Source organism: Bos taurus, chromosome 4 (genome assembly GCF_002263795.3).
Source record: "Bos taurus isolate L1 Dominette 01449 registration number 42190680 breed Hereford chromosome 4, ARS-UCD2.0, whole genome shotgun sequence".
Classification (NCBI taxonomy): domain Eukaryota; kingdom Metazoa; phylum Chordata; class Mammalia; order Artiodactyla; family Bovidae; genus Bos; species Bos taurus.
Window position 1 is genome coordinate 77,891,365 of NC_037331.1, and position 18,348 is coordinate 77,909,712.

At 39.4% G+C, this 18,348-nt stretch overlaps 1 protein-coding gene across 2 annotated transcripts in view; it reads right to left on the reverse strand.

Annotated features, from left to right (window-relative positions):
- HECW1 (HECT, C2 and WW domain containing E3 ubiquitin protein ligase 1) overlaps nucleotides 1-18,348 on the reverse strand; it is a 479,331-nt gene that overhangs the window by 355,810 nt on the left and 105,173 nt on the right. The window lies entirely within an intron of this gene.

Here is an 18,348-nt window from a genome sequence, read left to right on the forward strand (position 1 = left end):
GTGTGTGCATATATATGTGAATATTACACACACATACAAGAATACACAACCTAAGAAAAGAAAAATCAGAGGGAAAAAACAATGTTAATAATATGAAAAGAGATTACAGTTATTACTACTGACCAAAAAAGTGGTTTTAAATGATTTTTAAAAGGTATCTAAGGGGCTAGTAAAATAAATTCTAAACTCCTCATGAAAACATTAATTTTTCTGAAAATATGACTTCTGTTCTAACATAAAGACTCTTTTCCTGAGACTTGTAAATATGGAAGAAATTCAAAACAACTTTAAAGTGTTTTTTGTTCGCCAGAAAATTATTTCATAAACTCAAAGAATTAACACTTATTGCAAAATTTCTCTAATTCAGGAGGTACAAGGTAGTTTCCTAAAACAACAATTATGTCAGGCTTCTTCTTCAAAAATCAGAGTCTGTGCATTCTTAAGGTAAATGATGAAAAATTCTAAATCAAGATACAGAAAATGAACCCAGAAATATGTTTAAAGAAACATAATCCATTAACAGAGGGGAATTTAATTCTTTTACCCAAGTGGTTGCTAACAAACTAGCTTTCTGGAGTGGCATGTGGTCTTTCCTGATTTCTGGACTGTAAATTCTCCAATTATGTTAATTTCAAGTTCACTTCAGTTCAGTCACTCAGTCATGTCCAACTCTTGTGACCCCATGTACCACAGCACGCCAGGCCTCCCTGTCCATTACAAACTTGCAGAGTTTACTCAAACTCGTGTCCATTGAGCCGGTGATGACATCTAACCATCTCATCCTCTGCTGTCCCCTTTTCCTCCTGCCTTCAATCTTTCCCAGCATCAGGGTCTTTTCAAATGAGTTAGTTCTTCTCATTAGGTGGCCAAAGTACTGGAGTTTCAGCTTCAAAATCAGTCCTTCCAATGAATATTCAGGACTGATTCCCTTAGGATGGACTGACTGGATCTCCTTGCAGTCCAAGGGACTCTCAAGAGTCTTCTTCAACACCACAGTCCAAAAGCATCAATTCTTTGGCACTCAGCTTTCTTTATAGTCCAACTCTCACATCCATACATGACTACTGGAAAAACCATAGCTTTGACTAGATGGAACTGTGTTGGCAAACTAATGTCTCTGCCTTATAATGCTGTCTAGGGTGGTCATAGCTTTTCTTCCATAGAGTAAGCGTCTTTTAATTTCATGGCTGCAGTCACCATCTGCAGTGATTTTTGGAGCCCCCAAAAATAAAGTCTGTCACTGTTTCCACTGTTTCCCCATCTATTTCCAATGAAGTCATGGGACCAGATCTTAGTTTTCTGAATGTTGAGCTTTAAACCAACTTTTTCACTCTCCTCTTTCACTTTCATCAAGAGGCTCTTTAGTTTTTCTTTGCTTTCTGCCATAGTGTGGTGTCATCTGCATATCTGAGGTTATTGATATTTCTCCCTGCAATCTTGATTCCAGCTAGTGCTTCACAGCCCAGCATTTCTCATGATATACTCTGAATATAAGTTAAATAATCAGGGTGACAATATGCAGCCTTGACATACTCCTTTCCCTATTTCAAACCAGTTTGTTGTTCCATGTCCAGTTCTAACTGTTGTTTCTTGACCTGCATACAGATTTCTCAGGAAGCAGATCAGGTGGTCCAGTATTTCCATCTCTTGAAGAATTTTCCACAGCTTTTTGTGATCCACACAGTCAAAGGCTTTGGCGTAGTCAATAAAGTAGAAGTAGATGTTTTTCTGGAGCTCTCTAGATTTTTCGATAATCCAACAGATGTTGGCAGTTTGATCTCTGGTTCCTCTGCCTTTTCTAAATCCAGCTTGAACTTCTGGAATTTCATGGTTCATGTACTGTTGAAGCCTGGCTTGGAGAATTTTGAGCATTACTTTCCTAGTGTGTGAGATGAGTGCAATTGTGAGGTAGTTTGAGCATTGTTTGGCATTGCCCGTCTTTGGGATTAGAATGAAAACTGAACTTTTCCAGTTCTGTGGCCACTGCTGAGTTTTCCAAATGTGCTGGCATATTGAGTGCAGCACTTCCACAGCATCATCTTTAAGGATTTGAAATGGCTCAACTGGAATTCCATCACCTCCACTAGCTTTGTTTATTAGGATGCTCCCTAAGGCCCACTTGACTTGCATTCCAGGATGTCTGGCTCTAGGTGAGTGATCACACCATTGTGATTATCTGGGTCATGAAGATCCTTTTTGTATAGTTCTTCTGTGTATTCTTGCCACATCTTCTTAATATCTTCTCTTCTGTTAGGTCCATACCATTTCTGTCCTATATTGTGCCCATCTTTGCATGAAAAGGTCCTTTGGTATCTCTAATTTTGTTGAAGCGATCTCTAGTCTTTCCCATTCTATTGTTTTCCTCTATTTCTTTGCATTGATCACTGAGGAAAGCTTTCTTATCTCTCCTTGCTATTCTTTGGAACTCTGCATTCAAATGGGTATATCTTTCCTTTTCTCCTTTGCCTTTAGCTTCTCTTCTTTTCTCAGCTATTTGTAAGTCCTCCTAGGACAACCATTTTGCCTTTTTGCATTTCCTTTTCTTGAGGATGGTCTTGATCACTGCCTCTGGTAGAATGTCATGAACCTCTGTCCATAGTTCTTCAGGCACTCTGTCTATCAAATCTAATCCCTTGAGTCTATTTGTCACTTCCACTGTATAATCATAATGGATTTACTTAGGTCATGCCTGAATGGTCTACTGATTTCCCCTACTTTCTTCAATTTAAGTCTGAATTCGGCAATAAGGTGTTCATGATCTGAGCCATAGTCAGCTCCTGGTCTTGTTTTTGCTGACTGTATAGAGCTTCTCCATCTTTGGCTGCAAAGAATATAATCAATCTGATTTTGGTATTGACCATCTGGTGATGTTCATGTGTAGAGTCTTCTCTTGTGTTGTTGAAAGAGGGTGTTTGCTCTGAGCAGTGCGTCCTCTTGGCAAAACTCTATTAGCCTTTGCCCTGCTTCATTCTGTACTCCAAGGCTAAATTTGCCTGTTACTTCAGATTTCAAGTTATCAATGGTTTAAAACCAGGCTCCCCAAATTCCTGAAAAAGTAGCAATTATTTCTTGTGAGCCATTGTCTGAGCAAATGGTTTTCAGGATACATTGCTCTTCCATGTGACAATACCACCTCTAGGAAAGTAAACTGAAGATTCACTTCCAGAATATGAAAACACAGATGCATGAGGGTATCCACTGCAGTCTTACTATAATTACAAAACACTGAAAAATATCTCAATGATCATGCACAGGATGCTGCTGAATAAACTTTATACAGTACACACCTTAATAGGCATCTTCAGTTTCCCTAAAGGGTCCTACTCTCTATTCCTCATCTTCCACTTTGGTTGACTACTCCTCACCTTTTTCTAGTCCCAGGTCAGTTATCAGTGACTCTGGGAAGTCTTCACTTACATACTGGCTGATATATGTGCTATATACTTACCATGTTTATCATTACACTAACATAACCATGAGAGAGTTATTTCCATGTGGGCTTTATTATAAATCTTTTGCTTTCTTTAAACATTCTGATCACATAACCACTAACTGCATCTTTTAAAAACTATGTAATCATCCCAGGGTTACAAGGATGGTTCAATATATGCAAATCAATCAATGTAATACACCACTTCAACAAAAGACAAAACCACATGATCATCTCAATAGATGCAGTAAAAGCACTTGATAAAATTCACCATCCATTTCTTTACACTAACGATGAAATATGAGAAAGGGAATGTAAATAAACAATCCCTTTTAAAATGGCATCAAAAATACTAAGGAATAAACCTTACCAGAACTATAAAACATTAATAAAGAAATTGAAGATGATGAAAATAAATGGAAAGCTATCTCATGTTCTTGAATTGGAAGAATGAATATTGTTAAAAATGGCCATACTACACAAAGCAATTTACAGATTTAATGAGATCCCATGATATTTTTCACAAAACTAGAACAAATAATCCTAAAATTTATATGGAGCTGTAAGAGACCCAGAATTGTCAAAGCAATCCTTAGAAAGAAGAACATAGTGGATGGCAGACTTCAGACAATACTACAAAGCTACAGTAATCAAAACAGCATGGAATTGGCACAAAACACATATATATCAATGAAACAGAATAGAGAGTATAGAAATAAATCCACACACCTATAGACAATTAAACTTTGCAAAGGAGGCAAGAATATACAATGGAAAAAAGACAGTCTTCAGCAAGTGTTGTCAGAAAATTTGGACAGCTACATGTACATCAAAGAAGTTAGAACACACCCTAACACCATATATAAAATAAACTCAAAATGGCTTAAATACTTAAATATAAGGCACAACACCATAAAACTCTGAGAAGAGAACATCAGCAAAACATTCTCTGACATAAATCATACTAATGTTTTAAGTCAGTCTCCCAAAGCAATAGAAATAAAAGCAAAAATGAATAAATGGGACCTAATCAAACTTACAAGCTTCTATACGTCAAAGGAAACCATAAACAAAAAGACAACAAAAATATTCAGAGAAAATATTTCAAATGATGAGACCTACAAAGGCTTAATTTCCCAAATACACAAACAGCTCATGTAAATCAAAAACAAAGCCTCCCAATCAAAAAATGGGGGCAGACGACCTAAATAGACATTTCTCCATAAAATACACACAGATTGCCAATAGAACATGAAAAGATACTCAACATCACTGATTATCAGAGAAATGCAAGTCAAAAATATAATGAGGTACCACCTCACACCAACCTAAACGGACATCATTAACCAGTTTACAAATAATAAATGCAGGAGAGGGTATGGAGTAAAGGGAACCCTCTTATATTGTTGGGAATGTTAATTGGTGCAGCCATTATGGAAAACAGTATGAAGATTCCTCAAAAACCTAAAAATAGAGTTGCCATAAGATCCAGTACTCCCACTTCTGGGCACCCACCCAGACAAAACCTGAATTCAGAAAGACACATGCACCCCTATGTCCACAGCAGCACTTATTTACAACAGCCAACACAGAAGCACCCTAAATGTCCAACAACAGATGAATGGATAAAGAAGATGGGGTGTATATAAATATACAATGGAATATTATTTAGCCATAAAAAAGAATGAAATAATGTGTTTTGCAGCAACACGAATGGACCTAGAGATGATCATATTAAGCATAGTAAGTCAGAAAGAGGAAGACAAATACCATATGATATCACTTAAATGTAGAATCTAAAATTTGACACAAAGGAACTTATCAATGAACTCATGGACTTATAGACTCATTGACTTATAGAACAGACTTGTGGTTGCCAAGGTGTAAGGGTGGGGAAGGATTGGGAGTCTGGGATTAGCAGATGCAAACTAGTATAATTAGGATTGATAAACAACAAGGTCTTACTGTATAGCACAGGAAACTAGATCTAATATCCTGTGATAAGCCATAATGGAAAGAATGTGAAAAACAATATAAATATGCATGACTGAGTTGCTTTGCTGTACAGCAGAAGTTAACACAAATTAGGTCTTGGCCTTACAAAAAGATGGCAGAGTAGAAGGAAGTGCACTAATCTTCTCCTGCGAGAACACCAAGATCACCACTAGCTGTTGAACAACCATCAATAGGAGAATCTTGTTCTCCTATCTCCATTTTGGTAGAATGTATCTGCCAAAAGAAGATGCCCTGCATTCAAAGCAAAGGAGGAGCCCCAACAAGATGGTAAGAGGGGCAAAATCACATTTAGAACAAAACCTCAGACCTCCCAGAGATGCTCAGAGGGTGCAAACAAAATCTTGTGTGCACCAGGACCCAGGTAAAGGAGCAGTGACCCCCAACAAGAAACTGAGTCAGACGTTCCTTTGAGTGTTTGAGTCTTTCCTGAGGAGGCACAGGTCAGCAGTGATCTGCTGTGGGGACAGGGGCTCTGGCTGAAGCAGACCTGGGATGTACAGCACGTGGCATAAGTCCTCTTGGAGGAGGTCACCATTAGGGCCACTGTAGAGCCACCAAGCAGACAGACAACCCACAAACTGGAGAACACTTACACCAAAAAAGTTCTCCCCCATTGCAAAAGTTTTAGGGCCCACAACAGATTTCTCAACCTGGAGATCCAGCAAAAGGACTTAGAACCCCCAGGGAAACAGATTCTTGGAAGGCACAACAAAAACTTGTGTGCACAGGACCCAGGAGAAGGGAGCAGGGACAACACAAGAGGCTGACCCAGTCTTGCCTGTGAGTGTCCAGGAGCCTCTGGCAGAGGTGTGGGTTGACAGTGGCCTGCCACAGGGTCAGAAGCACTGACTACAACAGTCCTGGGAGCTGCAGTGTGCTGGCATAAGTACTTTTGAAGGAGGTCACCATTACTGCCATTGAAGTGAAGAAGTGAAGTTGCTCAGTTGTGTCTGACTTTTTGCGACCCCATGGACAGTAGCCTACCAGGCTCTGCCATCCATGGGATTTTCCAGGCAAGGATACTGGAGTGGGCTGCCATTTCCTTCTCCAGGGGATCTTCCCAACTCGGATCGAACCAGGTCTCCTGCATTGCAGACAGGAGCTTTACCATCTGAGGCACCAGGGAAGCCCATTACTGCCATTACCCCTACCATAGTTTGGCCTCAGGCCAAATTACAGGGAGGGAACACAGCTCCACCCACCAGCAGAAAACTGGATTAAAGATTTACTGAGCATAGCCCCGCCCACCAGAGCAGAGCAAGACCCAGTTTGACCCACAGCTAGTCTCTCCCACTTGGATGCAATCTCAAAAATGACAGAATGATCTCTGTTCATTTCCAAGGTAAACCATTCAATATCACTGTAATACAAGTTAATGCCCTGACCAGTAATGCTGAAGAAGCTGAAGTTGAATGATTCTATTGAAGACCTACAAGACCTTCTAGAACTAGCACCCAAAAAAGATGTCCTTTTCATTATCGGGGACTGGAATACAAAGTAGGAAGTCAAGAGATACCAGGAGTAACAGGCAAATTTGGCCTTGGAGTACAAAACAAAGCAGGGCAAAGACTAACAGAGTTTTGCCAAAAGAACGCACTGGTCATAGCAAACAACCTCTTGCAAAAACACAAGAGAAAACTCTACACATGGATATCATCAGATGGTCAACACCAAAATCAGATTGATTATATTCTTTGCAGCTAAAGGTAGAGAAGTTGAAAAACAGTTAGCAAAAGCAAGACCGGGAGCTGACTGTGGCTCAGATCACGAACACCTTACTGTCAAATTCAGACTTAAATTGAAGAAAGTAGGGAAAATCACTATATCATTCAGTTCAGTTCAGTCGCTCAGCTGTGTCCGATTCTTTGCGACCCCATAAATTGCAGCACATCAGGCCTCCCTGTCCATCACCAACTCCCGGAGTTTACTCAGACTCACGTCCAACGAGTCGGTGATGCTATCCAGCCATCTCATCCTCTGTCGTCCCCTTCTCCTCCTGCCCCCAATGCCTCCCAGCATCAGAGTCTTCTCTAATGAGTCAACTCTTAGCATGAGGTGGCCAAAGTACTGGAGTTTCAGCTTTAGCATCATTCCTTCCAAAGAGCACCCAGGACTGATCTCCTTTAGAATGGACTGGTTGGATCTCCTTGCAGTCCAAGGAACTCTCAAGAGTCTTCTCCAACACCACAGTTCAAAAGCATCAATTTTTCGGCGCTCAGCTTTCTTTATAGTCCAATTCTCACATCCATACATGACTACTGGAAAAACCATAGCCTTGACTAGACGGGCCTTTGTTGGCAAAGTAATGTCTTTGCTTGTTAATATACTAAGTTGATCATAACTTTCCTTCCAAGGAGTAAGCGTTTTTAAATTTCATGGCTGCAGTGATTTTGGAGCCCAGAAAAATAAAGTCAGCCACTGTTTCCACTGTTGCCCCATCTATTTGCCATGAAGTGATGGGACCAGATGCCATGGTCTTAGTTTTCTGAATGCTGAGCTTTAAGTATAACTCAACCATAAAAAGAGCAAAATAATACCATTTGCAGCAATATGGATGGATCTGGAGATTGTCATTACTAAGTGAAGTCAGACACAGAAAGACAGATATTATATGATATCTCTTATATGTGGAATCTACAAAAAGGATATAAATGATCTTATCCACAAAACAGAAGTAGAGTCACAGATGTAGAAAACAAACCTATAATTACCAAGGGATAAGGAGGGGAGGGATAAATTGGGAGATTGTGATTGACATATACATACTGCTATATATAAAATAGATAACTACTAAGGACCTACTGTATAGCACAGGAAACTCTACTCAGTACTCTGTAATGGCCTATATGGGATAACAATTTTTTTTAAAAAGTGGATATATGTATATGTATAACTAATTCACTTTGCTGTACACCTTTAACTAACATAGCACTGTAAATCAACTATATCCCAATAAAAATTTTAAAAAAGAAAGCATGCTTCTAACAAACAATAACAAATAAGATACAGTTTTGATCCAAATAAATGTAATGCAAAGTGATTTTAAAAATTATTGACATTAAAACATTATTAGAAATGCATCTCTCAATCATACAAATAGGGTCATTTCAAGTAGCTCATGTATTCATGACTAATATGACATTGCTAGAATGATTTAGGCTTCCAAGTTAATGCAATTCCTTTTAAAAATTATTATTATTACTACAGAATTAAGGAATAAGGTATATTAGTAATATAAATAGATACGAGTGGAAATGACTTTATTATAGCAATATTACACAAGTCTTTGAACTACTTCCAAGGTTTATACTCTAAGTCCCATCATCATTCTTCTTCAAAATTATTTTCAATGATCATACACCAACAACTCAATTAGTTCCTGTTTCAGTTTGGCAAAAGTAAAAAACTGAACACTTGACTTGGAAAAGATTTGTTCAGTGTTGTTCATTTTCTGGGAAGTACACACAAAAGATTTACCAAGATTTATCAGGTAATCAGGATTACACTTTCACTAAGAGGTATATCAATTAACTCAGGAAAAGGTGGGGAAATTTATATATTATTAATTTCATTGCACTTTTACCAGTAAATATTTTTAATAAAATTATTTTATATCATTCTATGCTTTAAGTATACTTTTGTCATAATCCTGGAGCTACAGATCTAATAATTTCTATTTATAGAAAATATCTACCATATAATATAAATGGTAAAGTCAGTTCTTTTTATCAAACCAATTATCCAAATTAGACTTTTTTGATTCAAAAAAGTTTGACCTCATTCTAAAATTTGAAACTAATGCCCTAATGCACATTTCAAAGACTATTATAAATATGACTAGAAATAAAGTGAAAGATGCAACTTTTAAGTTAGATTACTAAAAATTCCAGGAAGGTCAAAATGATAAAAAATCTAATACTTGTCCTTTTTATAGTAACTTATATAAACAAGATAATAAATCATTCTCATTACTTACTTTGTTCTAGTGAAATGTAATTTGCAGCTAAAATTACCAGTTATTTGAGAAGAGAAGAGCATGATAATAGCTTTTGCATTCCTTCTATAATTGTGTGTATATGATTTGCTTCTGAAGGACAATTAAATGAATCTCATGTATTATAAAAATCCAAAATAACTCCAATAATTTCATTAGATGTAGTTATTAAAATTTTTTAAAGTGAAAAGAATACAATGCTAAAAATAATTAACCTAGCAGCTAGATACATTAAAATTTTATTTTTTATTAATTGTAGTAGGAAAAAAATAGTAAACATTTCATAATATGAAAAACAATTATAAAGAAAGAATCTATGATATGATTTGAAAAACTAGGATTCGCCTGCCTTAAAAAACATACTGCTAATCTGTAAGAAGCCAGGTAAAAGTTATCCTGAGGAATTTTATTTAATAGCCTGATCATTTATTTAATAGCCTGAAAATGCTGATCATTCAGGAAATATCTGGAATCAATGGCCCTTGTGGTGAGAACTGAGGACAGATGTGAAGAAGTGCTTACATTTAAATATGGGTAAGCTTCTTCTTTTTTATTTATTCTATTTTATTGCAGGCCTTTATTGGTGGCCACCTTTTATTGGTGGCTCAGATTCTACAGGCAGATTCTTTACTGTCTGAGCAAGAGGGAAGTCCTCCACTAGATCACCTTAAATGGAGAAGCCATGGGCCTCTGGATGTCAGATCACCCCATCGCAAAACACCACTCCTGGTTCTCCTCTGAGACTCTGTGATATTACCTATTCCTGAAAGTGTGAAAGTGATAGTCACTCAGCCATGTCTGACTCATTGTGACCCTATGGACTGTAGCCTGCCAGGCTCCTCTGTCCATGGGATTCTCCAGGCAAGAATACTGGAGTGGGTTGCCATGCCCTCTTCTAGGGGATCTTCTCAACCCAGGGATAGAACCCAGGCCTTCCACATTGCAGGCAGATTCTTTACCATCTCAGCCACCAGGGAAGCCCTAATTACTCCTTACTCTCCTGGAAACCCAGCCTCATTTTACTTTGGCTTCTTCTCATAAGCATTCAAACACATTGGCTCCTCTCCTATGTTCTTCTCACCCTAATAATTAGTTTATTCTCTTCCTTTCTCAGCAGACTTGTAGAAAGACATACTCTGGGCTTCACTCCTCCATGTCTCTCTCAAAGTTTTGCCAGTTGTATCCTGGTTGCAAACCCACCCTCCAACTGAAACTTCTCTCACAGAGGGAAAAAAATGAGCTGGGGGCTCCTTCTTGCTAATTCCAATCAGTAAGAGGCAGGAGAGATAGGGAGAAGTTCTCTCGCAAATATTACAGAGCTTCACAGAGCAGACAGGAGAGCTGACATATCCCTGAGAAAGAAAAACACGTCAGACTGAAATAGAGAACTGGAATCCAGAAGGTGCTACTCTGGAAGCAAAGTGATGCCTCTTGTGTCCGCAGAATGTCACACAGCCATGGTCACTGACTGAGGACATCTGCCTGGGAGGGGTCTTCTGCTTCTGAGTCACAGGAGTGATGGGGAAGCATCATCTTCAGAGGGCCAGTGGGCCCAATGCCACCCGGACACCATTCATCACCATAGGATCATAGGCAAGTTTATCAGGAAGGCTTGGTGGCTTTGACGTCAATGTTATGCTAGCTTCATAAAATTACTTGAGACTTCATGAAACAGGGCCAGTTGAGCTGACGTGAAAGGTCCCTGCCTCCCACTCTTGATGCTTTCCTACCTGCTTCAAATATAGCTGACCTTTGAAGAACATAGGTTTGAACAGCCCAGGCCCACTTAAATGTAAACTTTTTCCAATAGTAAATATTACAACATGACACAGTCCTCACTGGTTGAATCCTTGGATGCTGAACCACAGATATGGAGGGCTACCTATATGTTATATGTGGATTTTTGACTGTGTAGAGTCAACACCATAACCCTCAGGTTGTTAAGTCACTTGTCATGTTAAGTCATTAAGTGTCATGTTAAGTTGCTTCAGTTCTGTCTGATTCTTTGTGATCTCACGGACTATAACCTGCAGGGCTCCTCTGTCTGTGGGGTTCTCCAGGCAAGAATACTGGAGTAGGTTGCCGTGCCTTCTTCCAGGGGATCTTCCCAACCCAGAGACTGAATCTGCATTTCTTGTGTCTCCTGCATTGACAGGTGGGTTCTTTACCACTAGTGCCAACTGGGAGGTCCTTGTTCAAGGGTCGACTGTACATCTGTGTCTATATCCAAGTTCAATACCAAAAGAGATGTTAAGAACGAAGAGAAAACTAAAAGCCAGAGCAGTCTGGCTAAAGCTGAAGCCAAATGTAGGCACAGATGTTTCAGAGCTGGATGCAAAGGAAAGCACAGTGATTCAGAGCTGGATGCTGGTCTTAACCGTGGGGAACATGGCTTTTGATGAGTCCATACCCCCAGTTCCATGCTAGAAGCTGGAAGCCATGGAGAGCTGACTTGTGTTTAAGTAGAGAAGAAACACCAGCCCAGGGAAACAGAAGCAACAAAGAGGCCAAGAGTGATGGGAATTATGTAAGAGAAACATGCCCCAGACCTAACCCACCAACAGACATGGGCTGTCAAAAATTACTACACAGGTGATCAAAAATTAACACACACAGCCAAAAACTACCATTAAAAATCACCCTGAACCAGGGAATGGCATGTGGTCTGGATAGTAAACATGACTAACCCACTGAGACACAGTGGTGGCCCAGAAACATGGTATGCTCTGTCAGAGACAGTCATCAGTTAAAAAGAAAAAAGGCGGGGGGAGACTTTAAATCTAAAACCAGAAAGAGCATAACAATCTGAGAGAACCTCTAACTTGCTTAACATGAAAAACCACAGGCTCCAAATGGCATCCCTGGGGCTCGCTGATAGCACACCTAGATTTACTACCTCACCTAACTACAGTTTCAGCTTTCCCCAGAAATGTACTCTTAATCAACCAGTTTGGAATCTTCTGGTCAGCACCAGTGAAGTAAGCCATCAGGTGGGTCCTGTCCATCCCCCAGAGGAAGAGAAGGGTTTCTGCATGATAAAAGATGATCTGGCCCCACAAAACCCTTTCTTTCCCTTTGCTAATGATTACCTTACCCCAGCTTCCTGTCCATAAACCATCTTCCATTCTGTACCCCTCCACAGCTGCTATATGGGATACCGTCAATTGTTAAATAAAATCAAGTAGATCTTCAAATATATTTAAATTTTGTTTTTTAACAGCTCAATAGTAGGATCAAGACTGAAACACACTGAATCAAGGCAGGGTGCCCTTGAATCCCACCTCAAGTACACTGTCTTTCTTGCTATTTCCAAGGGCTGTTGGTGAGTTTCTCTCAGTTGATCTCTGCTCGTTTTGCATTCAAGCATCAGATCTAATTGATTTTTTAGACCACAATTTCCTTGAATGGAAAATTCCAGGCCTTAATTCTACCCCCAGATTCCATGTTGGGAATTGCTATAGTTCCCCTTGTTGGGAATCCTTCTTCCAAATTCCAGGTCGTTGGGAACTCCTGGTGGCAGCTGCAGGTCTCCATTTGTTTGGAATCAGTCTGCAGTCCCCATACTTTGAGGTTTGCTGATTCAACTGGTTATTTTATGTTTAACAACTGTGGCCCTGGAAGTTGCATATATCTAACAAGAGGGCACAATTTTACTAAAAACCTAGATTTACAATAGTCATCTTGGGAAATGTTTCAATTAAATAGGATTGTTTATCTAAGAAATGTACTTGAGAGCAAGGAATACAAAACTAGACAAATAAAATGGGCTTCCTGCTTTAACTGGTATGCAGAGGCTTACAAAAGCCTTCAAATCTCCAAAATGGCTTCATTAAAAGACTCATTACAAAAGGCTAATGAAAGATGCAAGAGGTAGCTAATACAAAAGACGATAGGACTGATATGACTGTTTCGGTTCCTTCCCCTTCCTTCTCATCAGAGTATGCACATTTTACTAATTCTCTGTCTGAATTCTCTTCCTACTTCAAAGAGACTATTAGACAGTTGGCATTTAAAACAAAAAACTACCTGAGGTTACAGACAAACCTCCTCATGTATTTTTCACACCTTGGTCAAAGACTGAACTAAGAGCACAGTTAAAGAATTTCCTAGGACTTCCCTGGTAGGCCAGTAGCTAAGACTCCAACCTCCCAATGCAGGGGGACCACATTCCACCCCTGGCCAGGGAACTAGATCCCATATGCCACAACTAAGAGTTTGCAATGAAGATCAAAGATCTTGAGTGCCACAACTAAGACCCAGAGCATCCAAATAAATAAATAAAAATAAAATTTTTAAAAGAGCTTCCTAAACCTAGGGAGGAACCCTCAAAATTTTTGAAGAATTTAGAGTTGTTATCACAGCTTATGAGCCTAGGTTACCAGATCTTTATCAACATGTGCACACGCTGGTAGGACCTGGGGAAGCCCCCCTACACAATGAATGCAGAAAGCTAGATGGCAAAACCAGGAGAATAATATTTGAGATTCTCAACTGGAAAGGGCTCAAAAAATAGCAAGTAACTTTTACAAGCTATTCTTAGAGTCTTCCCTGCCTTCACTGACCATCTATTATTCAAACATGCAAACAAACAAAAAAAAGATGAATCTGACTGACTTTAAAAGTCCCTTAGAAGCCCTCTGCTTTTGGCATCCTGGGTTCCAAAAAAATAAATAAGGTTACCCAGGCTGCTCTAGATGCCCTCCTTATAAATGGACTGTCTCCTGAGATCAGGAGATCAATAAAAAGGCAGAAAATAGGATGGGAGGCCATGGGCCTGACAAAGCTCGTGACTACATTTGAGCATTTTTAAAGGACCCTGGAGCAAGATCATAAACAAAAATCCACCAGGCTAACAGCTCTACAGCTAAAACAGACACCAAAGCCAGAGACCCAAAATAATACCCAGGCCTCCTTCACTGCATCCCTCAGGGGCCATCATCAAACACTGGTCCAAAGATCGATGTCTCAATTGCAATCAACTGGGTCACTGGAAAAGAGGCTGTCCTCAAAGGTCCTATGCAAACTCCTCTTATGCCCTCATATCTACCTGCATGCAGGCCCCTCCCACAGTTGACAGGGCCCTGAGGGGATCTCTGGGAAACTATTACCAGTAATTTCCTTAAATAGACAAGAGGAAATCAAAATTGAAGTTAATCACTTTGTCAAATTCTAGTTGATACTGGAGCTACGCTTTCCACCCCACCCTCAGAGAACAACAAAATACAACAAATCTTTGAGAGTAAAAAGGCGGTTTCCATACTGGGGGTATCTAATAACTTTAAGACAGAATTTGTATCTCAACCAATACAAATGACTTTGGGATTGTTTAGTTAAAAAAAAAGTCCTTCTTTCTATGTGAAATAGCCCCAATCTATTAGGCAAAGGTCTCCTGTCTAAATTAAAAGGACTGATGTGTCTTACCTTTGATGGAGACCTCACTTTAGAATTCCCTTGACCAACTTGAACTTGCTCTTTTATATTCCTTGCTGTCTGTCCTTGATGTAGAAGAAGAAGGATTTCAACAAAAGTCCCCTGATTTAGTTGAGGTGCCTAAAAATTTGTGGGCTACTTATAACACTGATTTGGGGAGAGTAAAAAATTCAGAACCTATATCTGAAAGGATACATACAATGTTTACTGCAACACTGTTGACAATAACCAAGACACAGAAGCAACATAAATGTCCATCAACAGAGAAACAGATAAAGAAGATGTGGTACATATATATACGATGGAATATTACTTAGCCATAAAAAGAATGAAATAATGCCATTTGTAGGAACATGGATGGATCTAGATATTATCACCCTAAGTGAAGTAAATCAGACAAAGATAAATACCATATGATATTGCTTATATGCCAAATCTTTTAAAAATGCTACAAATAAACTTATTTACAAAACAGAAACAGACTCACAGACTTAGAGAATGAACTTATGGTTACTGAGGGTATGGGGGCAGGAATAGTAAGGGAGTTAGGGATTGACATGTACACACTGCTACATTTAAAATAGAAAACCAACAAGTACCTACTGTATAGCACAGGGAACTCTGCTCAATATTATGTAACAACCTAAAAGGGAAAATAATTAGAAAAAGAATAGATACATGTATACATATAAATATAACTGAATCACTTTGCTATACACCTGAAACTAACACATTGTTAATCAACAATACTCCAATATAAAATAAAAAGTTTTTAAAAAATTTCAGAACCTATATTCACATATATAAGACTGAACCCTTCCTCAATTACCTCAATATCCATTAAAGCCCGAGGCCACATAAGGCCTCATACCCACAGTATAAGACAATCATTCAGGGACTAATCATTACCTACACTAGTCCCTGTAACACACTGATCTTGCTAGTCCAGAAACCTAATAGATAGGAATGGAGATTTGACCAGAAACTGAGAGTTATTAATAAGATAGTTATGCCCACATTTTCTAGTTGTTCCAAACCTGGAGACCCTTCTATCACAAGTTCTGCCTGACTCAAAAGGGTTCACTGCTATAAATCTCTGTTCAGCCTTTTTGGGCATCCCTGTAGAACCCAATACTTTATATCTATTTCCCTTTACTTGGAAGGATTGACAATACACCTGGACACACATGACTCAGTCACTCACTGAGGCCCCTTCTTATTTCTCCCATGTGCTCCTCTAAGATGTAAGCACCTTCCAGTCCCTGGGAAATCAGCCTTTACACAATTTGTAGACAACCCCATGCTGTGCTCAGTAACCCAAAAGGTGTCCAGAAAAGATTCCATTTATTTAATGCAACAGTTAGCTGTAAAAGCTCACTAAGTCTTTAAGGAAAAATTATTATTATCTCTGCTGCTGCTGCTGCTAAGTCACTTCAGTCGTGTCCAACTCTGTGCGACCCCATAGATGGCAGCCCACCAGGCTTCCCCGTCCCTGGGATTCTCCAGGCAAGAACACTGGAGTGGGTTGCCATTTCCTCCTCCAATGCATGAAAGTGAAAAGTGAAAGTGAAGTCACTCAGTCGTGACACTGTTTATTACCTAGGTCATCATCTAAATGCTAAAGAAATCCAGCTATCTCCAAAAGGAACTGTATCAACCCAAGAATTTCCTAGACCCATATCTAGTGACAATCTCATGGATTTCTAGGTCTGGATGGTTATTGCAGAATATGGGTTCCTAATTCTTCTTTATAGTTTCCTATTAGCTTCTACAAACTTACTAAAGTTTCAGCCCCTGTACCCTTCCCTTAGGAAGATAAACATTAGCAGACTTTTATAAGACTAAAACAAATACTCCAAGAACCGTTATTTGTGGATGAAAAAGATACCCAAGCCCTGGGAATGCCCATGCAAGAGCATGGTGATAAAGATGGCCAAAACATAGTCCCCCATAAACGTTGCCTATCACAGCATTGTGCTTGGTTCAGTGGCTCATGCCTATTCCAGCTGTCTTAAGACTATCTAAGGATATTGCTACAACTGCAAATTTAGGAGAAGTCTCAGCAGAACTATTCCTAGGAAATGACATTTGTTTACAAATTCTTTATGCTGTCAAAAGTCTTAACTCTGAATTGACTCAACTTTTCTCCAAAAGCAAATCAACCTCCTCTGAGACCCTTCTGCTTTCACCTTCTAATCTGTATCTTCAACACTGCAACATTCCTAAATCCTGCTATGTTAAAACCTCTCCCTGGTAAAAGGCAAGCCCCATGACTGCAAGGTAATAAGATTCCATTCTGTGACACTACATCCTGATTTACAAGACATCCTTTAGCCAATCCTGATTTAATCTTGTTTACTATGGGTCATATTGTAGAAATAAAAAAGGGAATTTTCAAGCTGGTTATGCTGTTACTACCCAACATGACCTACTCAAAAGGGGAAATTTCCCACAAGTTAAATCAACCCAAGCAAAACTGCATGCCCTTACCCAAGCCATACAAGTTATCAGAAAACAAATTGTTCAGATTTATACAGACAACTGACATGCCTTTGGGGTTGTCTACGATTTAGTGATGTTATGGAAACAAAGACATTTTTCTTATGTCCTCTGGGACCCCAATCAAAAATGAAAAACAAGTATACGGATTTTCTTACTGCTATTCTTTTACTTCTTGAGATTGCTGTCATCAAAATTGAGGCTCAGACTAAAAGGGCTGCACCTGAGTGTCAGGGAAATGCCCTGGCTGACTCTCATGCAAAGAGACAGGAGCAACAGAATCTATAAAGATTACAGCACATGCGGATGAAGTTGACATTTTTTGCTTCTGCAAAGAGTGGCCCCTCATTGCCAGACTTTTGCTGTCCTAATGTCCTTGTAACATGGAAACAGTCTGCTACTGAATCAGAGAAATTAAGGCAGGCACACAATGGCTGCAAATTAAACAATCAGTTTGGGGCTATGGGAAACCCAAGACGGCCACTTGGTTTTTCCCAGCTTCCTGGCAAATCCTATTTTGGTTTTTGCCATCTTTCATCTGCCACAGTGCATTAGGATGATTCAAGGTGGACGCTTACTCCTTGGAAGGAAAGTTATGACCAACCTAGATAGCATATTCAAAAGCAGAGACATTACTTTGCCAACAAAGGTTCGTCTAGTCAAGGCTATGGTTTTTCCTGTGGTCATGTATGGATGTGAGAGTTGGACTGTGAAGAAGGCTGAGTGCCGAAGAATTGATGCTTTTGAACTGTGATGTTGGAGAAGACTCTTGAGAGTCTCTTGGACTGCAAGGAGACCCAACCAGTCCATTCTGAAGGAGATCAGCCCTGGGATTTCTTTGGAAGGAATGACGCTGAAGCTGAAACTCCAGTACTTTGGCCACCTGATGTGAAGAGTTGACTCATTGGAAAAGACTCTGATGCTGGGAGGGATTGGGGGCAGGAGGAGAAGGGGACGACAGAGGATGAGATGGCTGGAT